This window comes from Eschrichtius robustus, chromosome 2 (assembly GCF_028021215.1).
Source record: "Eschrichtius robustus isolate mEscRob2 chromosome 2, mEscRob2.pri, whole genome shotgun sequence".
NCBI classification, from domain to species: domain Eukaryota; kingdom Metazoa; phylum Chordata; class Mammalia; order Artiodactyla; family Eschrichtiidae; genus Eschrichtius; species Eschrichtius robustus.
Window position 1 is genome coordinate 90,528,679 of NC_090825.1, and position 27,482 is coordinate 90,556,160.

Sequence of the window (27,482 nt, forward strand, 5' to 3'; positions counted from 1 at the left end):
TCACATATTTTGATGCTCTATTGTTAGGCACATACACATTAAAGTTTTCTTGGAAAATTGACTCCTATATCATTATGTAATTCTCCACTTGATCACTTACAATTTTCCTTACTCTGAAGTCTGCGTTGTCTGAAATTAATATAGATACTCCAGCTTTCTTTTGATTAGTGTTATCATGGTATGTCTTCTCTCCATAGCTTTAATTTTAATCTATCTGTGTCTTTATATATAAAGTAGGTTTCTTGGATATAACGGCCAGAGGTATGATTATATACCAGCTCATGGCTGGATATTCAGGGATTTGGAAGGAACATAATTGGAAAATTGTTGACAAGGCATTTGGGGGAAGAGGTATGTGTATAGACCTCTCTGAATGGTCAAAAAATACGAAGATATTTGTGTCCTATGTGAATGCTCACCAAAGGATGACTTCAGCAGAGGAATATATTAATAATCAAGTAGATAGGCTGACCCATTCTGTGGATACCAGTCAGACTCTCTCCTCAGCCACCACTGTCATTTCTCAATGCACTGATGAACAACGTGGCCATGGTGGCAGGGATGGAGGTTTTGCACGGGCTCAGCAACATGGGCTTCAATTCGCCAAGGCTGACCTGCTATGGCCACCTCTGAGTGCCCAATCTGCCAGCAGCAGAGACCAACACTGATATGGCACAATTCCTCTAGGTGATCAGCCAGCTACCTGGTAGCAGGGTTATTATATCAGACCACTTCCATCTGGATATGGATTTGTCTTCCCTGCAGACAATGCTTCTGCCCAAACTACCATCCATGGACTTACAAAATGCTTCATCCACCATCACAGAATTTTTACACATCATTGTTTCTGGTCAGGGAACTCACTTCACAGCAAAAGAAGTGCAGCTATGGGTCCATGCTCACTGGTCTTACCATATATGCTGGAACCTTGATCCTGGACTTCCTAGCCTCCAGAACTGTGAGAAAATAAATGTCTGTTGTTTAAACCACCCAATTTGTGGCTTTTCATTATGGCAGCCTGAGCTGACAATCACTAATTTTCATGTGTGGTATGAAATAAAAATCAGGTTAAGTTTTTTCTATATGCTATTCAATTGATCTATCACAATTACTGAAAAAACTCTCTTTTCCCACTGAGTTGGAGTGGCATCTTTGTTATAAATCGGGTCATCAGCATGTCTTAATTGCTGTGAATTTATATTAAGACCGAAATCTGTTAAAGTCCTCAAGTTTTTCTTGTTTTTTCAGATATTTTGGATTCTAGGTCCTTTTCATTTCCATATTGAATTTAGAATCAGCCTATCAATTTCCACCAAGAAAAAAAAGCTCCTGGTATTTTTTAAAAATTGGGATTAGATTGCATTTTTAGGTTATTTGGGGGAAAATTGACTTCTTAATATTAATCATCTAATTCACGATCATGACAAAATTCTCCATTTATTTAAGTCTTCTTGAACTTCTCTCAGCAATGATGTGTAATTTTCTGTACAGAGGTCTTGAACACTTTCATTCCAAAGTTAAATGCACTTGGGAAATGATGTGTTACTGTGCTAACAGTGACATAACAATTCACTTACTAAAAGCATTACAGATTATATTTATTGTTATAAGTTAAGTTTTGAGGCTACAAGTATCTACATGTAATACCAATTAATCATGTCAAATTATTAGTAAAAATCATTAAACATACGATTTGAAACAAAGGTCGAGAAGAGTCAATTATTTTCTTTCAAACATCTTTTGTATAACCTTAGGAAAAAAATTATTAGTGGTAAATAGGTGATGATTTAATCCTATTCAGATATGAAACAAACATACACATACGCACACAGGTGCACATGCGTGTGCATACACACACGCAGCAATCTTAGAAATTTAGAAATCATCTCTACCAAAGTTAACATAGGTCTAAATTTACCAACCCAATCCTGAGAATAAATATCTCTCAACCAGCTGCAGTAAAGGCATATATTATAATTGGCACAAGGCTGCTCTAGGAGCTACTAGCCTTGAGGACAAAGTGAATAAAAGGTAACCTTGCCACAGTCAAACAAAAAAAGTGCAAAGCGAGGAAAGCAACCTAATCATATACTTTTTTGTCATATTAGATTTAGATTATGCAAAGAGGAGACTGAGAAAAAACTAATTCTCCTGAGTTATTAAAATAACAATAATAGTTATTATTACATTGCCAGGCAACAGTCTAAACACTTAATATACACTAACTCCGTTAAGTTTCACAAGTGCATTGGGTTACTCTCAGTTCTACTTTGCAGTGCTAGAGATAGGATTGGAACTAAGGAATTGGCTCCATAGACTACACTCTGAAAAGGGTAATGTACCCGAAATATAAAATGAGAAACCTCAAAGTTCAGACGTTAACTTTAAAAAGTAAAATCAACTCAAGAGAAATAATATATACATATCTCACTCTTTTTTTTTTTCTGATATTAGTATAGGTTTTTAAAAATAAATTTATTTATTTTTATTTGTTATTTTTGGCTGTGCTGGCTCTTTGTTGCTGTGTGCAGGCTTTCTCTAGTTGCGACGAGCAGGGGCTACTCTCTGTTGCGGTGCGTGGGGCTTCTCTTGTTGTGGAGCACAGGCTCTAGGTGCTGGGGCATCAGTAGTTGTGGCTCGCAGGCTCTAGAGAGCAGGCTCAGTAGTTGCGGTGCACGGCCTTAGTTGCTCCGCGGCATGTGGGATCTTCCCGGAGCAGGGATCGAACCCGTGTACCCTGCATTGGCAGGCAGATTCTTAACCACTGCACCACCAGGGAAGCCCCATATCTCATTCTTTTTTGCAACCAGACTTTTATGTGTTTTTCCCCCCTCATCTCTCAATTTACCCACATCCTTGCACAAACTCTCTGAGGTATATTTAAATCAAATATCTTCTCTAAAATCTTGCTGTATATTGATATTCACTGTTAATCTCTCCCCTTCAAAATGTTCTGTACCACTTATGGGCACTATGTTATAGCTCTTACATGATATAGAATTTTGCTTTCAGAACTATCTCCTTAGTTACAAAGGAAAATTCCATTTGCATTTCTATTAAGAATGAACATTAGGTCTGGGCAAGATGGCGGAAGAGTAAGACGTGCAGATCACCTTCCTTCCCACAGATACAGTAGAAATACATCTACACGTGGAACTGCTCCTACAGAACACCCACTGAACGCTGGCAGAAAACGTCCGACCTCCCAAAAGGCAAGAAAATCCCCACGTACTTGGGTAGGGCAAAAGAAAAAAGAAATAACAGAGACAAAAGAATAGGGACGGCACCTGCACCAGTGGGAGGGAGCTGTGAAGGAGGAAAGGTTTCCACACACTAGGAAGCCCCTTCGCGGGCGGAGACTGCGGGTGGCAGAGGGGGGAAGCTTCGGAGCCACGGAGGAGAGCGCAGCCACAGGGGTGCGGAGGGCAAAGCGGAGAGGCTCCCGCACGGAGGAGCGGTGCCGACCAGCACTCACCAGCCCGAGAGGCTTGTCTGCTCCCCCGCCGGGGCGGGCGGGGGCTGGGAGCTGAGGCTCGGGCTTCGGTCGGATCGCAGGGAGAGGACTGGGGTTGGCGGCGTGAACACAGCCTGAAGGGGGCTAGTGCACCACAGCTAGCCGGGAGGGAGCCCGGAAAAAAGTCTGCAGCTGCTGAAGAGGCAAGAGACTTTTTCTTGCCTCTTTGTTTCCTGGTGCGTGAGGAGAGGGGATTAAGAGCGCCGCCTAAACGAACTCCAGAGACAGGCGCGAGCCGCGGTTATCAGCGCGGACCCCAGAGACGGGCATGAGACGCAAAGGCTGCTGCTGCCGCCACCAAGAAGCCTGTGTGCGAGCACAGGTCACTCTCCACACCGCCCCTCCCAGGAGCCGGCCGGTGCAGCCCGCCACGGCCAGGCTCCCGTGATCAGGGGACACCAAACAACCCAATCCAAAAATGGGCAGAAGACCTAAATAGACATTTCTCCAAAGAAGACATACAGATGGCCAAGAAGCACATGAAAAGCTGCTCAGCATCACTAATTATTACAGAAATGCAAATCAAAACTACAATGAGGTATCACCTCACATCAGTTAGAATGGGCATCATCAGAAAATCTACAAACAACAACTGCTGGGGAGGGTGTGGAGAAGAGGGAACCCTCTTGCACTGTTCGTGGGAATGTCAATTGATACAGTCACTCTGGAGAACAGTATGGAGGTTCCTTAAAAAACTAAAAATAGAACTACCATACAACCCAGCAATCCCACTACTGGGCATATACCCTGAGAAAACCATAATTCAAAAAGAGTCATGTACCACAATGTTCATTGCAGCTCTATTTACAATAGCCAGGACATGGAAGCAACCTAAGTGTCCATCATCGGATGAATGGATAAAGAAGATGTGGCACATATATACAATGGAATATTACTCAGCCATAAAAAGAAATGAAATGGAGGTATTTGTAATGAGGTGGATGGAGTTAGAGTCTGTCATACAGAGTGAAGTAAGTCAGAAAGAGAGAAACAAATACAGTATGCTAACACATATATATGGAATCTAAGGTAAAAAAAAAAGGTTATGAAGAACCTAGTGGCAAGACGGGAATAGAGACACAGTCCTACTAGAGAATGGACTTGAGGATATGGGGAGGGGGAGGGGTGAGATGTGACAGGGTGAGAGAGTGTCATGGACATATATACACTACCAAATGTAAAATAGATAGCTAGTGGGAAGCAGCCGCATAGCACAGGGAGATCAGCTCTGTGCTTTGTGACCACCTAGAGGGGTGGGATAGGGAGGGTGGGAGGGAGGGAGATGCAAGAGGGAAGAGATATGGGAACATATGTATATGTATAACTGATTCACTTTGTTATAAAGCAGAAACTAACACACCATTGTAAAGCAATTATACTTCAATAAAGATGTTTAAAAAAAAAAAAAGAATGAACATTATCTTCAGGGATAGTGTGGCAGAGTTTGATGGCTAACTAAGCAAAACAACTTCAGACAAGAAGGAGTTCCATTTGGAAAGGAGTGTTTTGCATCACTCTTTTGATGGTTACAAGAAGAAAAGGCAAAATTAAACAAAGAAAGTTTATGGCTTAAGCTTTTTCTTCCTTGGTGATAAGCAGATATACTGTATCTCTTGAAGCCTGTATCCAAACCTGACTTTAGAATTGCTGTGGTCAACAAAATGACTCAAGTCACAGCTATGCTCCTGCATGCATTCAGGGGGCTATAAAGTTGGGCAAAATATAGAAAGATGGAACAAGTAAGAGATCTGACTATTTGGTAAATGTTTTAAAAGGAAAAATAAATCTGGATTTCTTTCCTATGAGCACCAAATCTCAGGCATCTCTTAAAAAACTACCAGAAGCACCACAAGATCAAAGATAAGAGGAAGTTGTGTCACAGAGCAAAAGCATGGGCTGAGACACTCCTTAACTGACTCCAACTTTGGCATCATCTCCAGTTCAAGCCCCTCACCACCCCAAACCACAGTGCAAGCAAGGAACAAGAGAAATAATCTGCTCTGAGGCTGGACTTGGCCAGTTTTTCACTAAGACTATCAACATGGTTCACAGTGAGCCAGTCCTCACCCAGACTGTAGTAAAGACCAGCATGTAGCAGTGCTGGTGGTGGTATAAAGTACTGGTTGTTACGGGCTAAACTGTATTCCCCCCAAACTCATATGTTGAAGTCCTCAATACCTCAGAACATGATTGTATTTGGAGATAGGGTCCTGAAAGAGGTAATTAAATTAAAATGACGTCATATGCCTGGGCCCTAATCTGACCTACCTGACTGGTGTTCGGAAAAGAAGAGGTTAGGACACAGACATACACAGAGGAAAGACCATGTGAAGACACAGGGAGAAGATACCCATGTACATACAAGCCAAGGAGAGAGGTCTCAGAAGAAACAAACCCTGCTGACACCTTGACCTCAGATTTCTAGGACCCAGAATTGTGAGGCAAAAAATGAATTGTTTAAGCCATCCAGTCTGTGGTACTTCAATGTGGCAGCCCTAGCAAACTAATGTACTGGTACTGGTATAAAGAGAGCCAATGTTATATTAAATCTAAGGAAAAGTAGATTTTAAATAAACAGTGGCCTCCAAATTCGGAAGAAAACATTAAGCAAAATAACTCTAAGATCAGCAACATTCCAGTGGAGTAAGATCATTAGGAAAGTTACCTAAATGGCCTTGAGACCCATTTATGGCTGGAGTAGATGGTCATGTACTAAAGGGCAGGTAATAATTTTTTCCCTAAGAAAGATGAGGGAACAGAAAAGCAAATCAATATTCATCCCTCTACTCTTAGCTCATAGAATTAGCCCCTGTTGTCCTTTATTGTTTTAAAGTGTGTTGAACACAAAGGTATATGCTGGTGTATAGCATATGATTCAAATTGCAATTCTAATTCATAAAGCTCAATCATTTAACATTTAAAAGCACATCCCTTGACTGGCATTCAGTAGATTTGGATTCTGAGTCTTAAATCTTCACCCACAAGCTGGTTGTCTGTCCCTGTTTATTCATTTTAGTTGTTCAAGATTCCCTAAGTAGAGAGCAACATAGAGTCTCTACTGCCCTCTCTTTCTAGGAGCTTCGATGTCAGCATTTTTATCTCCCCACCTCCAGTTACAGCTTATTGACTGTTTAATTCAACACATTAATTGCACTACTTTGCTAGTGTTTTGATATAGTAGAAGCAGTCACGTGTGTGCACACACACAAACACACCTCTTGATTGCAAGGTTCCAGGGAAATTCAAATACATTCACAAGTATGTAGAGATTCCTACTGAAGGCACCTTGAGTCAAAGACACCACCAGGTTTGTCTCTTTGTCACTTTTCAGGAGTCATCTTCTTCCTTGTCATTTCTGGTTGAGCTACACAAAACAAAGGAATGCCCTGTGGGGCTTCTCTAGTGGAGCAGTCATTAAGAATCCACCTGCCAATGCAGGGGACACGGGTTCAAGCTCTGGTCTGGGAAGATCCCACATGCCACGGAGCAACTAAGCCCGTGCACCACAACTACTGAGTCTGCTCTCTAGAGCCTGCGAGCCACAACTACTGAAGCCCAAGCACCTAGAGCCTGTGCTCCGGAACAAGAGAAGCCACCGCAATGAGAAGCCCACACACTGCAACAAAGAGTAGCCCCCGCTCACCACAACTAGAGGAAGTCCGTGCGCAGCAATGAAGACCCAACGCAGCCAAAAATAAATAAATAAACTAAATAAAAAACAAAAATGAAACGTCCTTGTTTACCCAAGCTACCCTGTTGTTCAAGAATTCAAAGCACTTCCCTTTAAAACTGAATTGAGCTGAAGTAAATAATTCCTCACCTTAATGTCATTGGAATTCACTTAAATCATATATCAACAAAGTCTAAGTTTAGTTTTTGTTTAGGTTTAATAGTTTTTCCTCAGGTTTCTCTGCTTAATCTGTGATTGTTATTTATCCTTTCACTTTTTATTGTACCAATAAATTTGTCATATTTAGTTTAGGTTTTCCTTTTAGTAATGTTTTATACACCTGGCATGTCTTTCCTCAAAGGTTTTTCATTTCAGAGGGTTGAAATTAAATGTACTGGACTACCTAGCTAGTCAACTGCTATTTAAGACTTGCAACCAAATAAATATATGAATACAAATCATTCATTTACTAGTTCATTCAACAAACACTTAGTGAGCGCCTACTACTCACCAGGTATTGTGCTGATATCTAGGGATTCAACAGTTTACTATAGACATGTGTCAGCCTTCATGGAGTTTTAAGTATTACTAAGAATATGGAAAGTAAGTAAAATGTTGCAGTAAGTGTGGAATCTATAGAAACAAAAGTTAAATTCATAAAACCAAATGTAATGTTCATTGCAAAACTAGTTTTAGTATCAAAAAACAAACCATGGTAACAAATTCAACAAATTAAATGACCATCAATAAAGAAAGAGTTAAATAAATTTTGATATATCCAAGCTGTGACATACTCTGCATCCAATAAAAACAATGAAATTAATATATGTCCTGACTAGAAAAGATGTTCTTGGCATGTGCATATGTTAAGCAATTACAAGTTGAGATCAAATATAATCATATAATAATGGTTGTATTATCTCCGTCAAGCTATGTATCATGAAAAATCTAGGGGTAGTAAAAAGAAAAATATATAGATCATTGGGAATCATTCATGATTTGACTGAACTGAGTAGAAGCAATTCAATAACTGGTCTGGTGACTAGAAAAGTATAACTGGAGAAGACAGCTACCTTATGACATTATTCCTCCAGGACTGATGATGTCAATAAGATTAACAAGCATTCCTATGTATTCATACTCTCAAATCTTTGAGGTGAGCAAGAACCCCTGTGATTATATTCTAACTGAGATAAAATTTACATATAGTGAAATGCACAGATCATAATTATACAGTTCAATGAGTTTTATCAAATATACGCACCCAAGGAACCAACATCCCAGTCAAGGTATAGAACATTTCCTGCACTCTGGACATTTCCTTCATGCCCTCTTCTAGTCAAGTTCCCCAACTTACTGCAATAGCAACCAATGTATTCTTCTACCACCAGAGGTTTTACTTGTTCACAAGCATTATATAAATTGAACCATTCAGTTTGTCCTCTTTTGTGTCTGCTTGTTTCCCTCAACATAACATTTTTGTCTTTCTTCCATGTTGTGTGTATGAGTAGTTCAATCTTTTTATTGCTGAAGAATATTCCATTACAACAAGTATTCTACAATTAGTTTATTCATTCTCCATATCCTTACCAAATTTGGTTTGGTCAAGGTTTTTGTTTTAATAAAAGCCATTCTAGTGAGTGTGCAGTGACATCTCATTGTGTTTCTAATTTTCATATCCCTGATGACTACTGAGAACCTTTTCAAGTACTTACTGGTTTTTCAAATATCACATTTTATGGAGTGTCTTCTAAGACTTCTGTTCATTTTTAAACTGAGCTGCTGCTTTGTTATTTTTATGTTGTAAGAGATGTTTATATAGTTTGGATATAAGACCTTCATCAAATATATGTACTATGAATGCTTTCTGCCAGGATTTTTCATTGGCTTAGGAGTATCTTTTGATGAGGAATATTTTCTTAATTGAAGAAGTCCAATTTTATCTATTTATCTTTTATCTTTACTGCTTTTTGACCACTCCAAAGTTGTGCAAACATTCTCTTATTTTTCCTAGAAGTTGTACACATTTGGTTTTTACATTTAGGTCTATGACGCTTCCAAAATAAAATTTTATATATGGTATGAGGTAGAGGTCAAGATGAATTTTTAAAATAATTTTAATGAATTTATCCAGTTTCTCCAGCATAATGTGCTGAAAGGATTTCCTTTCTGCATTGCATTGCATTGGCATCTCTGCCAAAAGTCAACTAACTCTATATATCTGGATTCTGAACTCTGTTCCACTGATCTCCTTTCCTATTCTTATGCCAAAATCACTCTATCCTGATTACTGAAACTTCACAGTAACTCTTGGTTTTAGATATTGTGAGTCCTCAAAATTTCTTAGTCTTTTGCAAGATCGATTTGACTAGTCTAGTTCTTAAGCATTTCCATATACATTTTAAAAACAGCTTGTCAACTTCCACAAAAAACCTGATTGATGAGATTTCAATTGGGATTGTGTTCAGGTGATTGCTAAATTTTGAAGAACTGACATCTTAATAAATTTGAGTCTTCCTTTCTATGGACATGGTATATCTTTCCATTTATTTAGGACCACTTTCATTTATCTCCATAATGTTTTGTAATTTTCAGTGTAGTAGAGTTGAATTTTGTTGTCATTGTTCTTAAATTCATTCCTAAGTATTTTAGGTTTTCAGACAGTACAAGACTGTGATCCTTGAAAGGAGAATCACACAAGCCTAGCTCGATATTTGCTCCAGTTTTCTGTCTAAGGATACTTTTCAGACCAGAGTTTAGAGAGATAGAAGCTTCTCTAAATGGTACTTTGAAATGGTACTTTAAACATTTTATTTTTTGTTTTATTTCCTCCATTACTACTCTACATGAAATGTTTCTTTTTTCTCTGGCTTCTTTTAAGATTTTCTCTTTACCTATGATTTTCAGTAGTTTGTCTATGATGACCATAGGTGTGATTTTCTATGTATTTATTCTTGGTAGGATTTGCTGAGTTTCTTGGATTTTTAAATTGGTATTTTTCAACATATTTGAGAACTTTGGGGCCATTATTTATCCAATATTTTTGGCCTTATTCTCTACATCTTCTTTTTATGAAATTAAAATTACACCTCTATAAATTGTTTGATATTGTCCCGCAGGTCACTAGGGCTCTAGTGACCTGTCCTTTTTTCTCTTTGCTCTTTAGATAATTTCTACTGACCTATCTTAAGGTTCACTGATCCTTACTTCTATAGCACATAATCTTCTTTTAAGTCCATCCAGTGAAGTTTTCATTTTAGATATTACATTTTTTATTTCTAGAATTTTTATTTAGTTTTTTATTGTTTGAATTTCTCTATTAGGATTCCATATTTAATGCATTTTGTCTATATTTTCCTTTAAATTCTTGAAGACATTAATATACTTGTTTGAAATTTCTGTATGCTAATTCCAACATTATTTTACTGGTATTTTGCATGTACAGTAATTTTATATTTTATTACAGATACCGTGAGGTAGGTAGGGAATCTAGATTGATTTCTTCCATCAAGATCTGGAAAGTGGTAAAATGATTGGCTGGTCATCCTGCTTCTATCAAGCTTGGTTTTGGGTATGCAGCCCTTTGTCTTACAGCACAACTATTTGGGGGTCATGTCATGGACTGAATTGTGCCCTCCCCAAAATTTATATGTTGAAGCCCAACCTCTAATGTGTCTATAATTGGGGATAGAGACTTTAAGGATGTAAATAAGGTTAAATGAGGTCATAAAGGTGAGGCCCTAATCTAATAGGACTAGTGTCCTTATAAGAAGTGGAAGAGACACTAGGGTTGTGTGCATATAGAGGAGTGGTTTTGTGAAGACACAACAAGAAGTCAGCCATCTCTAAGTTGGAAAGAGTGGTTTCACCAGAAACCAATCCTGCAGGTACACTGAGCTTGGACTTCCAGCCTCCAGAACGGTGAGAAAGCAAATTTGTGTTGGTTAAGCCATCCAGCTGTGGTATTTTGTTATGGAAGCCCAAGCAGATTAATATAGGTCTTACCTAAATGCTCAATAAACTCAGTGAGGTCTCTCTGCCCTGACTGATTGAAATATTCAATGTTTACCAGCATTGTATGACTACTGGTATTTACTTTCATCTCTCTGCCCATCATCAGCCACTTTCTGTTAGATTCTATGGAGTCTTGTGTGCATACATAGCTCAACTCACGGCAAAAGGCCAGAAAGCAAAAATCCAAAGACTTTTGGGATTTGTTTCTTCAGAGTTCCCTTTTTGGAGATACCACTCTATTTCAGCTGGACTGAATTCCAACCTTCACCACCTCTGCTCAGTGGCACCATCACCTTCCAGTTTAGCTTCTACCTCCCTGAACTCTGGTCTGGAAAGTACCCTTAGGTAGAAAGCTGAAGGAATGTGGGGCTTACCTTTTGTGTTACACTTTTCTTAAGGATCACAGCCCTGAATGGTCTAAAAAGAGCTGCCACATATATTTTGCCCAGTTTTAGAGTTGTTTATGATGAAAGGGTTAAGTATAGTACCAGCTATTCCAACACATCTAGAAACAGTGACTTCACAGGAATTTACCATTTAAAGGTCATATCATAGGCTTCCCTGGTGGCGCAGTGGTTGAGAATCTGCCTGCCAATGCAGGGGACACGGGTTCGAGCCCTGGTCTGGGAAGATCCCACATGCCATGGAGCAACTGGGCCCATGAGCCACAATTACTGAGCCTGCGCGTCTGGAGCCTGTGCTCCGCAACAGGAGAGGCCGCGATAGTGAGAGGCCTGCGCACGGCGATGAAGAGTGGCCCCTGCTTGCCACAACTAGAGAGAGCCCTCACACAGAAACGGAGACCCAACACAGCCATAAAAAAAAAAAAAAAAAAAAAAAGGTCATATCATATAAAACATAAGAGATGGTATAAATGTTCTTACTATACCTCGCAGCTCATCATCACAACTGGGAGGTTGAGCAATATGTCCAAATTACTTGGCAGTTCTCACAGGTGCACACACAAAAAACACCCAAACTTTACAAACATTAATTTACACAGTACTACACATAGAAAAAACATTGTGTAATATAACCACACAAAATGTTTTCAATTTTAAGCAACTATCACAGTCCTTATATTGTAAAAAATAACAAAGTAACAGTCACAACTAGATTTAATCTTCAACCATAATTCAGCCATAATAATCCAGCATTATTAAGATTTTGTTTGAGAATTTAAATCATTTTTTTCTTAATTCATGTGGATACTAGCAAATATTTAATTTATGAAGGAGAGAGGCACAGTGAAGGTGGTGTAAATCTTGGTGTCAACAGATATGAGTTCAAATCCTACCTCTTTCCTCCTTAACTTTGTGACCTTGGGAAAGTTACTTGACCTTACTGAGTCATACTTTCTGCATTTCTGAAATGGGCTAATAAATCTAAAAGGACTGTTTTAAGGCCAAGTATCGCCAGTAAAGAAGTTGACAGGTACTCAATAAATAAGCCTTAAATCTTATAAAGAAAACAAAGAACTGTAATCTTTGAGCATTTTTTTTTAAATTTTAAAGTTAAAAAATAAAGCTAACTACTATCTGTTCACAGTGGAGCCCAAAGAAACATTTAGTTAACTAAGAAAAGTGAAAGTAATGATTCACATCAAAGAAGTGATTCATACTTTCCTCTCAAAAATGAAGTTTAACAATGGTGAGCTAAGGAATATACCGAAATGCATATAGAAGTTTCAACAGGTTCATATTATTCTGATAAAGATATGTGTTTACTTTCTCAGGGTAGTGGTTGTGGAGAAATCCATCAGAAGCCTAATGCCACTAATATCTGGCTTGTGACATACCACAGTGTCATGATTAGTTTGTTCGTTTGGAAATACCAGATCCAGTACCTTAGAGTGCTTCTAGGTTGGTGGCTTTAATATTGAGTTCTGAGGAATCCTAGAGCTCTGCGGATGTACTTTAAAAGTTAAGTATTAGGGTCCTACATATGATTTCAGTGAAGGAAGAGAGGAAGTGGGGGGAGGAAGGGAGGGAGGGAGGGAGGGAGGAAAAAGAAGGAACGTTGGGAGAATTATTGCTCTTGCTGAACTCTGTGATATTACCTGATTTTAATAATAGCAACATCAACATTGTTATAGCTATTCAGAACTTAAATACATTCTCAAAAAATTCTATGAGGAAAGTATTATCCTCATTTTACACATGAAGATATTAAGACTCAGGCAGTTCAAGTTGAAGAACTGGTGTAGGGCTAGGATTAAAATAAGCACATCTGATTTCAGTATCTGTTCCCTTTCCAACATGCTACACTGCCCCTTGTCATAGTGGCTTTCATGGGAGGTAGATTGCATAATATAAATTAGCAAGGAAGAAGTTTATGCTCTTGCAGTCACTATTTGTGAAGAATGAAGCAGGATTGGCAAGAGGGGAGAAGTTGGGTTGGAGTGAAGTCACATTAATGCCTCAGATGACCTTGCAACATCACGTGATGTTGGAATGGCCCATTAGAATTGTCTGAGTTGTAGTAAGGGGGCTGAGCCTTCATACTCATGTGTCAATAAGTCATTGAGTATGGTCTGCCCCCAGAAGGGGACTTGAACTTGGGCAAGGCAACTCTCCTCAGAGAAATCATCTCCACAGAGGGCTGAAGGCTTCTAGTAATGTTGTTTATTCAACAACATTACTAGAAGCTTGGGAAAGAAGTCCTTCAGTCTGAAGGGGCACCGGGTGGCACAGCACAGCAGTACTGCATGATATCTCCTCAACATACAGCAGTACTTGTTTCCAAATGCAGAGTCATCAAAAAGAAATCTGAGTTGGGGGAAAAAAGGATATATTCAGAACAATAAGTATGTGAGATCTGAAAGAATTTAATTTAATTGTCTTTGCAGAGAGAAAGGAAACTTCAGAGGACATAACCACAGGGAAGGAAACAGCTAATGCATAATCAATTAAAAAAAAAAGAAACATTCCTAGTAGAGAAAGCTTACTTTTTAAAAATCACACTTAGGCACTTTTTTAAGTCCTAAGAATAAATAAAATAATATAATTAACACTTGTGTACTCATCACCTAGCCTTGTTAATTTGAAATATTTTGTTCTTTATACTAAGTATTTAAACTAAATATTCAAACAAAATAGACAGCTGAATCAACTTGTATGTCCCTCCAAGATTCTACGTTGCTCTTTGCTTTAGCCTAATTTCTCTAAACATCGGAGCCCTCAGCAAAGCGTCTGCTGATGGTTTATTGGAAATTGCAATCCTACAGCAGCTAGAACAAAGGAAAAAGGGCTGTGGGCCTGGCATGGAGGAAAAGAATAGGCAGAATATTTTCATATTGTCCCTAATTATTTTTAAAAATCTACTGAATCTGTAGTTACATTCCATTTTCATTTCTATTGTTGTTTATTTGTGCCTTTTTTCTTTTAAAATTTTTCTTGGTCCATAGAGTAGAAAATCTGTCAATTTTATTAGTCCTAATCAAAGAACTCACTTTTGGCTTTGTTTACATTCTCTAGCATATCTTTGTACTCTCATTAATTTATGCTGATTATTTTTATTCCTTTTCAATCTTTTGGTTTACTTTGTTGTTCATTTTTTAACTTCTTGAGTTAAATATTATTAATTTTAAGTTATTTCCTACCATGAAATTTAAGGCTATAAATGTTCTTCTATGTACTGCTATAGCTGTGCTCCACACTTCTCCACATGTATTATTTTAATTATGATCCATGGCATTTAAAAATCTTTTTGAACTTGCAGAGACTTCATTGTAAACTATCATTATCATTCCTTATAAATAAGGCTTTTCTCTTTATTATTATTTTGTTACTTTCAATTCCTTTCCCCACTCCAGCCACTTCTCCCTTTAGACATCCACTCTAACGTGTTTATATCTGTCTTTCAATATGCATGTATCTTTGGATATAGTGTTTGTAATTATAGTTTTTATTTTACATAGGTGGTACTCTGCTATAAATCTTATTCTCTTATTTAGTTTTGTTTTACTCATATCTTATTTTTAAGATCTCTGTATGGTGCTATGTGAGTGTCTAGTTCATTTTTTCTCCTATGGAATGTGTCTACCACATATTATCTAGCTATTTCTCTTAAAACGTAAACACCTAGATTTCTTTCAATTTTCCACTACCATGGGGGTATAGAAGCAGTGTACTGATAAGATTTGTGCTAATTAGAAGAAATAATAAAAGTAATTTATTATTATTAGAGTTGCCTGCTACCCAGTAAGAGCAAAGTGAATGACAACTATTAATATTACTCTTTTTTTAAACTGAAAAACATTTTCATTAGACCTTCCAAGCTCACATGACCAAATGTGCCTCTGGTCAGGAATGAAGTGGAGAGCAACATGATGAATCCCATCCTACGCACTCCCCTATTCTGTATTGAAGCCTTTTTCTCCAAGACGTAGAGCTCCAGATGGGCTCAGAGCACATCAGGCTGCAGCTTGCAGCCCACATCTGAGTTAATTCCCCTGCCAGGAAGTCATGTTCCTTCCTGATTTTAGAGAAGAAGGAACTAGACTCTCTTCAAATAGGTTGCTACAAATCCTCTCCTGGCAGCCAAATTATAGACATCCAGGCTGCTGCTAAACTAACCACATCTCTAACCAAGAGTACACCAGAGAACTAGCAAGAAAAAATATGAGGGAAATAAACAGGTTAGGTTTAATTAGCAGGAGTAGTCAATGTAATAAAGCAAACAGAAGAGCAACTCCAGATAGGATACTCTTTGCTTCCAAAATCCTTTAGAAACTCTGCTGCCTACAAATATATTACACAAAATATAAGATAATGAAATAAGCAGTGGATGGACAGAGTAAATCTGCTCGGTTCTCTCGGGGCTCTGGAACCTCAGGGGTGTAATCTCTGCCACTTCACATTCCTCCTTTTGGCTCACAGTTACCATATCAGTAGCATGAAGAAATTAGATGAGATTTTCTCTATGTCTTCTTCAGAGACTCAGCTTTTCTTTATTTTAAGGAAATATGTTTTATGATCCATACTTATTTAAATGATATCTTTCTTTTTGCTTTTAAGTAGCATTTTCCATTAAATTGAAAGAGAAGAAAGGATAGTCATAAAGGGATGCAGACAAATAAGTGTTGGCTAACACGTGGTGAAGCACCAGTTGGTCTAAAAACATATCTTATGTAAGATTTAAATCTTAGAATGTAGAGTTGGAAAAAAATTTTAGACCATCTAGTCCAACCTCTTCATCTTACAGGTGAAGAGAATATGTGGTATGAAGCAGTGAAGATATTGGCTCTATAATGACTGGCTAGTTAGATAAAGGGCCAGCACAAAACTCCAGGATAGCTGAATGCCTAGCTGTGGGGTTGCTGCACTATCTCTGGGAAAGATTCAATATCAGTTCTGTGTTGGATACAAAGATGAATCAGACATAGCTTTCAATTTAGGGGGAGAAAGAATCAGATCAAACATTTCAACATTACCCTCTTCTTATGTTCCCCTGGAGGATGTGCAAATTGGTACAAACCTTCTAAAGGGCAATCACGCCATATCTATTAAAATAAGACACCCATAATTTATGATAAAGCATAATGTATTTACCCTACTAGTTACCTACCATAGAGAAACACCAACATATGTAGACAGAGACCTGTACAAGAATGTTTGATTATAGCTTTATATGTAAGAGCAAACACTGGAAAGAACCTCCTAGCCTTGAGCTTGGGTGATATCAGTGGAGGTGGAGGGTGAATCAGTGGCAAATGAATTTAAAATCTGTTTTGATGGACCCATTTAACAGGATGTGCTGATTGATGAGATAAAGGTGGGAGAGTCCTGGATCTCAAACATCTTTGGCCTAACAAACTTGGGAGAATGGAGTTGCCATTTACTGAGATGGGGAAATGTGGTTAGAGCTGATTTGAGATTGGTGGTGGTAGAAGGGAGGAATCAAAAGCTAGTTTTTGGACAAGTTAAATTTGAGATGCCTATTAGATATATGCATAGAGATGTCAAGTAGATATATGGTAGACATATCAAGTGGACATATGAATCTGGATTTCCAAAGAGAAATCTAGGCTAATGGCATAAATTGGGAAGTAATCAACAATAGATGGTATTTATAGACATGAGGTGGATGAGTGCGTCTAGGGAGTAAACATAGAGTCTCAGAATTTAGAGGACAGAAAGACAGTGAAGTCAAACAGGAAGGAAAGGTAAGGTAGCAGCCTGGTAAGGTGGAAATTCAGGAGAGGTTATTATCTTGGAAGGTAAGTGAAGGATGAGGTATAAGGAGGAAGCAGTCAAGTGTGTTAAACCTTGAAAATGCTAAAAGTAGTGTTAAATGCTGTGTTAAATTTTGAAAACCACTTTTGTGTTTGTTTTAGGTCAAAAATTTTTTTAAGTTATAGCATATGTAAAGAATATGAAAAATCTAAAGCATTAAGGTGTGGAACCAGTTAATCTGTGCAACCCATTGCCTTAGCAATTTCCCTACTCGCAAAGCAAACTGTGTTGTCAGAATTTTATTTGGGTACTTACAAAATCCATAACATATTATGAAGAAAAGAAAAATTTTCTTTTCATAGGTTTTCATGATTCTGGAACCAGTGTAGTAATTATAGATTATATTTAAAAAGTTTCCAGTTTAGTTTTTCAGAATGGTTATATAAATGAATTTCTGATAGCTTGGAGCATGTCTGACATGAGTAAACCTGCTTCTTAGATATTTGGGTGAACTTTGATTATCAGAGCTATAGAGACATTTTTGAAAGCCTTCCAATTTACCTGAATTTAACACGCATTTTCACATGTCAATAGGTAGTCAGTTCGTGCTTTTCAAAAAAGATTTTGATCCTATACCAACTACTCATTTGCTTACTGCTACAGGAGAAAATCATAAAACTATGAAGCTTAATGGCTCTGTAAATTCATATTCTCCAACTATAGCTTGATTCTTGATGCTGCCTAAGAATCCTTCTAGGTTTCCTAATTTAGTTATTTTTTCCATATTTGGTGGTTTCCATCAAATTCCTTTATACCTCTTCTATTACTTCTCAAAATTAATAAAAGTCATCTTATGCAAACTTCCTTCCCCACCAGATCTACACACTTACTTACATCCATACCATCCTTTCTTCTCTCCCTCCTGCTTATGGAAATGATCTCCCCCTTCTGTATAAGGTGTACTCTGACAGCTATATTCTGGATGCCCCTTCACTCACACTCCTCAGTCTACCGAATGTTATTTTTCTTTCCTGTGTCTTCAACCTTTTTCTCTGTATTGGTTGGGTTAAGTTTCTATCATCTTAAAACAAAACACAAAAACAAATCTCTCAGGACCCTGCACTCTCCTTTATCAACTTCCCCAACTTTCTCCTTTCTTCACAGATAAAATTCTTATCAACAATGATTCTCCAAACCACCTCCCCCTCAAATTACTACAGTCTACTTTCTGCTCCTGCCACCCCATTGAAATTTGTCTTGCCCAAAACAGCAATGACTTCTTTAGTCCTAAATCCAATGTACATTTTCTTTTAACATAATTGAACCCTTTAGACCACTTTATTTTTTTAATGAAATATTACCATCCTTTGTCTTCTGTGACATTGCACTCACTCTTCTGGTTTGCTTCCTATTTATTTGGTCATTTCTTCTCTATTTGTATGCTGTCTACCTTTCCCTTAAAGGTTGGTCTTCCTGAGAATCATCACTCAAGCCTCCTTTCTTTTTGCATGTAATACATTCTCCCTGGGCAGTCTCATCCATTTTCATGGTTTCAATTATGTCATAGTGGCATTTACCTTTCAGGCAAAACCAAACTAAAATCATAACTAATACTAATAATAGTAGAGTACAAACATTATGGAAAAAGTGCTGAATTAAGAGTCAAGAGACCATGATTCCAATATTGTTTCTATTATTAATTAATAATATAATTAATAATAACATGACTTTAAGATAAGTAACCAGCCTCCCCTTTAAGATTCAATTATTTTTTGGTAAAATAGAAATTAAAAGAACTCTACTTATACAAAGAACCTTTGGAAATAGAGTAAGATTATTAAAGTACAGTGAAAAGTATATAGAGGTATATGAATACAAATGACTTTTTATGATTACACATAGATTTGTACATATGCATCTATAATACATGCATATTATACAGCTATAAAATGTGATTCATCATATGGACCATTACTGTTGCTTAGACTTTTGAAATATATCTTTTTCTAACCTGACTGAGTTTATTTTATTCTGTATGTGCTTAGAGCATAATATATTTTGGAGAGCTATGAGGTAGTTACTATATTTTCCATATTATACAAAAGAAAACTATAATAGAGCTTAAATAATTTGTCTAAGATTACACATGTAGTAAACGACAGAGGTGTAGTTGGACACAAAACAAAAAAAGTCCTCCTTTATTTACAATAGCCAGGACATGGAAGCAACCTAAGTGTCCATCAAGAGATGAATGGATAAAGATGTGGCACATATATAAAATGGAGTATTACTCAGCCATAAAAAGAAACGAAACTGAGTTATTTGTAGTGAAGTGGATGGACCTAGAGTCTGTCATACAGAGTGAAGTAAGTCAGAAAGAGAAAAACAAATACAGTATGCTAACACATATATATGGAAACTAAGAAAAAAAAGAAAAAAAGGTCATGAAGAACCTAGGGGCAAGACGGGAATAAAGACACAGACCTACTAGAGAATGGACTTGAGTATATGAGGAGGGGGAAGGGTAAGCTGGGACAAAGTGAGAGAGTGGCATGGACATATATACACTACCAAACGTAAAATAGATAGCTAGTGGGAAGCAGCCGCATAGCACAGGGAGATCAGCTCTGTGCTTTGTGACCACCTAGAGGGGTGGGATAGGGAGGGTGGGAGGGAGGGAGACGCAAGAGGGAAGAGATTTGGGAACATATGTATATGTATAACTGATTCACTTTGTTATAAAGCAGAAACTAACACACCATTGTAAAGCAATTATACTCCAATAAAGATGTTAAAAAAAAAAAAAAGTCCTCCTTTTTCTCCTGCCACATTTTCAGTCTTCAGTCCTGCTGCTCTCCAGAGGTGTCCACTTTTAATCATTTTTGTTTCGTTTTTTTCTGGTGACTGCCATCAAAATTCTACCCTATGTATTTATGCCTCCATTACTGGATTTATCAACTTTTGACAATACCTAATGACTTTGCGTTAGGAATGATGAAATATTTTAGCTTATTTACAGTTTTTCACTTAATTTTTTCTACTCCTATTTTATTATTATTATTTTATTCAATGGCATGGTAAATTAGAAGCTAACTTTTTTTGCTACAACATTCCCGTGTGAGGCAGTTTCCCTCCATTTGTGTGGCGTCCCTTCGGTCTTGTGGTTCTATCATCCCAGAGATCTTCACTGTCCTCTGCATGTAGCCAGGAGAAGGAAAAAAGAGTGTGAAAAAGCCACGCTCAGTTCTCAAAACCCTTGGCCTGGAAGGAACATACACATCACTCATGATCTCATGACACTGGCAAGTGCTAGTGGTACAGCCACACCAAGAGGCAGAAGACACGAGCAGGGAGATACAGTCCTAGCCTGAAAGCTGCTTCCCCAAGATAACCCTGTGGAAAGGGAAGCATGGATTTTGGTGAACAGCTAAATGTCTCTGTCCTCACTTATTCAGTAATAGTAAATCTTTTATTGGTATCTTATATAATTTTCATTGCTACGCTAGATCCATATTTCTTCATCCTCAGCTTTAGAGTAGCTCTTAAATTTACAATGTTTAAGAGAATGACAATTATGTAAACTTCCTTCATCTTTTCCCCTTCACCTTGAACCTCCCAACTGTCACCAAAACTAGCATTACTTTTACATTTTATAGGATTTTAAAATTTATATTATATTCTATAGATACACTGTATTTACATCTTCTGGGCTTGTCTAGGCTGATTCTAAAACTTACAAAGCAGTAACTTAAGAAGCAAGTATGTGATTAGATATTTAATGTGCATAGTACTAATCCTGTTCACCTTGAGGAGAAAGTTGTAGGTCTTTGGTCAACTGATTCTTTCTTTTTACATGTCATCAAACGCTCAAAATCAGGCCACCCTTAAATTAGCTTCATACTGAGATCGCATTTTCCTTGCGTAGTTTTGATTATACCTTGTATTTTCTTTGAATTCCTTTTCTCTTGTTGACAAATTTAGGACTTCACCTTACTACTAAGATCATTCAGCTTCTTATTCACAAAATGTGGGTAATGGGGTCCATTTTCTTCGCTTTATTTTTCTTGGTACTATGTGACTTCCTTAGAACTCTGGGATGTCTCCCTTAGATTTCTATATAACTAACTTTCTAGATTTTCTTTTGCTTTTTATTCTAATTTAAGTCTATTTCTACTTAGATCTCATTTCTTCTTTTTTTTAAGTTCCTTTTTTCATTTTAATTCAATAATACTTAAGCATTGTGGGGTTTGTTTCAAAAACAGTGAATTGTTTGTCTGTTTGTTTCAAAAGAGTGAATTGTAGAAAATTTTCTGACATCTGAAAAATGCTTTTACTTTGACAACCTATTAACAGTTTGGTTAAGCTGAAAATTCTATGTTCATTTTCTTTTCTTTCCCTCTCTGAAGACATTTCCCTTTATTTTCCCTTAGCATTCATAAGGCTGATGTGAAGTCCAAATCTCATTACTTTTGGGGTGATTTGTTTTAGGCTCTGGGTGGTTTTAGGATGGTCCCTTTTTTATCTATAGTGTTCTGAAATTCTGTGAGGCTCTAAAATTTAGATACGTGTATTTTAAGTGTTGATTACTTTTTTTTTTAAGTGTTGATAACTTTTTAAAAATTACACTCATTGCAGTTTTCATCTTTAAGAACCCCTTATTTGAAGCTTCTCCTTTTTTTTATCAGCTTTTAAAAATATGGTTGCAATGTCTATTCGCATCATTTAGAGAGTGCGGGGTATAATTATTTACAAGTTCTCTTCTGTTTCTCAATATATCTCTACTTTCTACAGTGTCACTTAATCTATCTGTTCATATTGGACTTTATATTTTGTGCTGTATTTTTTTTCCAAATGACTCATGGCCCTTATTTTTCTGTTTTGTTAATAAATGAAGGACTGGGTTTATTAATTTTGTTTCCTCTACAAATCAATCTGTCTGCTTTGACAGCCAGCCTCCTGCCTGATTGGGAGCACTGGCTTTGAATGTTTTGTAGGTGGAGTTTATTTCTGTGCCAGTCAGGATACAATCAGGAGGTAAAAACAGCCCCACTTATTTTAAGAAAGATTATTTAATATAAAGAATTATTAACCAGATATTATAGAACTAAAAACGCAAATAGAGAATACTGACTTATCACAAAGGAAATAACTTCAGTAAGCAGTTATGACGCCTAAGGGTTGGGGGAAGAAAAAGATGAAGTTGGAATTATTACAACTTAGATGCGTGCAGGGTAGATCCTGTGGCACTGAGGCTTACATGTCTGAGGAAGGAGCATTGCTTGGTTAGTACAGGTGCCTCGAGAGCTCAGAAGAAATTGCTGGGAGCTGGGATTCAGAGGAGGAGGCACTCCTCAGCTTGTTCTGGTTCTAAAGCACCAGCTCAGAGGAAGGCAGTGTGGCGCCAAAATCCAAAATGCCTGAGGAGGGGATTTAGCACAGCTGGTGCTGAAGTCTGAGGGGACACAATAAAGTTGATTTATCTGAGTGTTAGAAAAACTGCAAACTAGAACTGACAGCTACTACTGGAAAAAACTGCTGCAGTCCAGGTGAAGCGCTGCTGGGATGATGCCACCAGAAATCCTTCTACAGTCTCCACTTAATGCCCCCTATTGGCAGAGCCTAACAGGAAATAAGCCAACAAAGGAGAAACGTGGTTTGCAGTACCAGTTCCAGTACCACAAAACAGAGTGGAGATGGGTGGATTTGAAGCCAAGAGATAATATAGCTCAATAACCTGGACAATTTAGAGCAGCTGTTTCTTGGCAAATCTCATTCACTTTCATGCCAAAATAAAATATTTCATACCAAAATAGTTTAGGTCTCACATTAGAGACCCTAGCCCCTTTTAAACTGTACATCTGTTATGTCCACTCTATTTACTGCCACAACTGCCCTCTCGCTATATCTACAAGGATGGGAGTGGTGGACTACATGCAGGACATTGCAGTTCAGGATATAGTTTTTGAAATAATAACCTCAATTTTCACTGTCCCACAACACAATCCTAAGCCTCACACCTGCTGATTCTTTGTGGTCCCTCTAGGATACAGATTGGTTTTCATTTCTGCTCATATAAGGAACACCTACTTCATTTGCTTTATGCCTTCAGACTCTCTAGTCTAATCTACTGATGTCCTACACTTCCTGTTAATTCTACTGTGGATTTGCTTCCTTCAGTGAATTTTCTTGTTCACTGCAGTGGGATTCAGGAGGGAGGATCAATAAATGTGTGTGCTCCATCTGTCATGGAGAACTGGGATCCAAACCAATGTCTTTTCAAGGACACAGACATTTTTTTTCCAAATGTGTCTGTGTCCTTGAAATTTTTTTCCAAATTTTTTTCCAAATTTTTTCCAATTTTTTTCCAAATTTTTTTTTCCAAAAGACAAATTTTTTTCCAAATTTGCCTTACTACCTTATGGTAGTAAGGCAAACGGGATCATAAAAGACACCCAATCTAGTTTATCATTTTTGGGTTTTGCTCTTATCTTTACAAATAAAAAGTAGCATGAGTAAGTAGCTCTATGTTCATCTACTATGATTTTTGTATTTTTATGACCTTCAGGTCATAGCAAAATGCTATGCCCTTCTATGCCTTTACTAGATTCCATTGTAATTTGGGCAAACGAATCCAAATTAGAAAATGAAACTACCAAGTGACTCATATTAAATAGCTCACGTTCCATTCAATTCCTTACAGGAATGTAGAATGGAGCCAAATTTGAACGTATGAATGCTTAACAGGAAGCAGTATAAAATGCATTCCTTTACCTGATTATGGCAGAAAAGTCATTCGCAATTTTTTTTCTGAATACCAGTCAGATTTATTTGATTTTATTGAAACTATTAGCTAATCTTCCAGTTATTTGGACCCTTTCAAAGAGCTATCAGAGACATAATTGATCTATAAGAATAATACGGGAATGAAGTAACTTCAATAGATAAATTTTGACGTAGGTTAGGAAATTCAGCCCACATCACTATAGTGTCAGAAATTTTAACTTATTTGTCCATGGTAACATAAAAGTTCTATAAATGATTATTACTTTCCTTCTGCCATAATCAACCTAATTTTAAACATTAATTACAGCTTTATTCCCCCAACAAAAATATAATATCTTTAAGCAACTTGGGCAACCCAATTTGCCACGTAAGAAAAGTGTCTGGCTCCAACTTTTCCCAAGTAAGACAAAGGCAAAAACTAGTATTAAGAGACAAAGACTATGATAAGTAATAATGAATATAATAGAATTCGAAACCAATGATGATTTTTACTAAAGAAATAAGTATATTTGTGTGACTTCTGCTAAAGTTATTAAAATTCCTGAATCCATACACTAAATTGCCTGATTTTGAACCCCAACTTTGCCATTACTAGCTGTGTGTCCTTAGGCAAATTACTTAACATCTTCCTACCTCAGTATCCTCATCTTTAAAATGGGTATAATATAATAATAATACCTGAGTCCTAGTGTTATTGTGATGATTGCATGAATTAATCAAGTAAGCACTTAAAACAATACCTGGAATATGGTGAGGAGCACACAGTAAATATTAGCTATCATGATGGCAATGATGATGATGATGCTATTAAATTTTCAACCCATTAAATATTACAGTTCTAAATGTTAAGTATATCAATCGAGTCTTCAAGATTTAGATACCGTTTTGGGGTCTAACTGATAGTCAAGTGTTGAAAATAAAGTTGATGATCATGATACAGTGCTCATGAATTCTGAGATGGACTATGGGTATTGTGTAGGCAGCCACTGACCATTCATTACATTGATCACAATCCAGGCTGGGAAATACAAGGTTTTTTAAAATTGCTCCAAAATGCCTCATCTTATTTGTCCATTTGGCCGCCACTCCAATTTGGGCAGAATGAGAAAAACTACTGCAAAGAATACATTGTGGAAAAGGAAAGTGAAATTTAAGATAAGGTGAGTTTGTTGGACTATTTAGGTTCAAACCTCAATATTTCAATTTCATATAAATAAGTTAAGGCTGTGAATTATACTGATCCCACTCTGAGCATTAGTATTCTTTCAAGTTATCTTTCTAAAAGTGGCCATAAATTGAAATCCAATCTTTTTCTGGGAATGATGAAAAATTGGTGCTTTACTTTAAAACTTACAGATTCTAAACTACTTGTGTATAGGTACTGGGTATTACTCAATTAAATAAGTATTAAGTACTTTATTTACATGGTTTTCCAGACATAGAGAGATAATCTAAATGATTTAGATCCAGAGAAGGGCAAAATCAATAAGGACTGCTAAGGCCAGAAAGAAGAGAAATGAAGCTTGAGTTGTGCTTTAGAGGATGGGTAGATAGTTGTAGAGACCTGGAGATGGAATTTGAGATCCTGGGACCAGAATGAGTAAAATATCTGAGTGAGTATAAGGAACAGTGAGAAGCCTAGGGAGAGTTTGGGATGGTGTAGAGGTGAGGTGATGAGCAGACACTGAGATTCTGGATCTAACATTATAGGCAAGTCAGGGGCGCTCAAAACAAGGGATTAAGAAGATGAAATAAAACATTTAAGATAATTCATTTGGTTAACTAAGCAAAAAACTGAGGACAAGAAGTCCAAGAATGAGAATCCTATCAAAAGTGTGATAATTTAAAGGCTTTGGTTGGGCTAGAAAGGGAGGGATAGAGGGTTTGCAGGAGGAAATAGAGAAATATATTAGGTACCTAAACATAGAAAGGAATTGCTGAGATTTGAGCATGGTTGTTATTGACAGAAGTGGGACAGTTTAGAGAGACAGCAGATTTGTTGGTCTAGATAGTAAGCTCCTTTCTGAATCAGATAAATTTTAAGTGACATGTGCCTGTTGAAATATGAATGTCCTGAAGACAAAAGTTTTTTTTTCTTATCCCTCTCAGCATGTAGCTTAGAGCTACAAGCATAAGAAGTAACGATACTTAGATAATATTTATTTTAAAAAACTAATTTGAAGATTTTTATTTGAATTGTGACATTCTGTCATTATGTGCATAATTTGCATCATTAAAATGGATTTCTTTTGTGTAAAAATTGAGTAGCCTGTAAACTAATATGCCACTAAGGAATCATTTAATTCCTTATTTTATCAGATTGAGCTTCTTCCATACCCTTCATATGAAATAATTTCCAGAGACATCACAATTTACACCTACATTCAAGGTTCTAAGATTGCATTCTAACCATTTCTCTTCTGACCATGAAAGAGTAAACAGTTTAGCGCTGGACTTAACCGCCTCACACAAATAGCTGTAAATTTACTAAACAATTCACTAAACAATTTATGACATGTCTTAACTGTCTAGACAAAGAATTGTTGCAGCGACATGCAGTGGCAGTTTTTGGATTCTAGATTGTTTTCCTATAATACTCATCAGGACATGGTTTTTAATAATTATGTCTCATAACAAAAATCAGATGAGATAGAAATTGGACTGTGAAGAGGTTCCAATGATATCAGACTGTCAGACACGATATAGCATTAGAACTCTATTTAAAGTTTCCTTCAGAAGAAGCATCCTATCATCTTGCCAGCATGGTGATGTTATATATTACTAGTAGTCTAAGCTTGTAGTACATGAATCCTTTGATTTTCTTATGGTCAACTAGCTTGATAACGCCAAATAATATAAATTATTGTTATGCGGAAATCGTAAGCTATTCAATAGAATCTAAAACCTGTTACTGTATGTGGGAAAACTTTCCAACAATTCCGTGTCTAGACAATTAACACATGTCATAAATCAGTTAAGCTGGCATAAATCTCGCACTGATGCAAGGAATAAAATGCCATATGAAAAAAAAAAAAACTTGACAAATCTTTTCCATTACTGACGTTAAGGAATTGATGACTTACCCTAATACATCTGGAATTAAAGGTTTAAGCACAAAGTCATTAAGCCACTGCTTTAAAAATTGTCTGATTAGAACAATTTAATCTGACCGTATTTAAGTGCTTAAGAGTATACAAATTAGAGTATGATTTAGATCCACGGACATTCAGACCAAATGATCTATGGCCAATACTAAGCTCCAGGGCATGGATGTTTTTCCTGATGACAATTTTTAATGAGGTATATCCCTGATTCTTTTAAGAGG